We start from the raw sequence: 510 nt of genomic DNA, 5'->3' as shown, positions 1-510 counted from the left end.
TCAGATGTATAGTTTGCAAATACTTTCTCCCATTCCATAGGTTGTCTTCCCACTCTGTTGATTGTTTCTTTTGTTGTGCAGAAACTTTATAGTTCCATTTGTTTATTTTTTCTTTTGTTGTTTGTGCTTTTGTTGCTTGTGCTTTCATAAAGTCTTTGCCCAGTACTATTTCCTGGAGTGTTTCCCCTATGTTTTCCTTTAGTAATTTTATGGTTTCAGTCTTATATTTAAGTCTTTAAGCCANTTGTTACTGGAGTATAAGAATGTTACTGATTTGGGAGTAATTTTGTATCCTGAAACATTACTGAAATTGGTAATCAGCTCTAAGAGTTTGTAAGTAGAGTCTATAGGTTATTCTATGTATAAGCTCATGTACGAGATCATGTCATCTGCCAATAGGGATAGTTTGACTTTGTCCTTTCCAATCTGGATGCCCTTTATTTCTTTCTCTTGCCTGATTGTTCTGGCTAGTATTTCCAATACTATGTCAAATAGGAGTGATTAGAGTGG

This window comes from Galeopterus variegatus, unplaced genomic scaffold, assembly GCF_000696425.1.
Source record: "Galeopterus variegatus unplaced genomic scaffold, G_variegatus-3.0.2 Scaffold13099, whole genome shotgun sequence".
Taxonomy (NCBI): domain Eukaryota; kingdom Metazoa; phylum Chordata; class Mammalia; order Dermoptera; family Cynocephalidae; genus Galeopterus; species Galeopterus variegatus.
Note: the sequence above shows the minus strand (reverse complement) of the source record.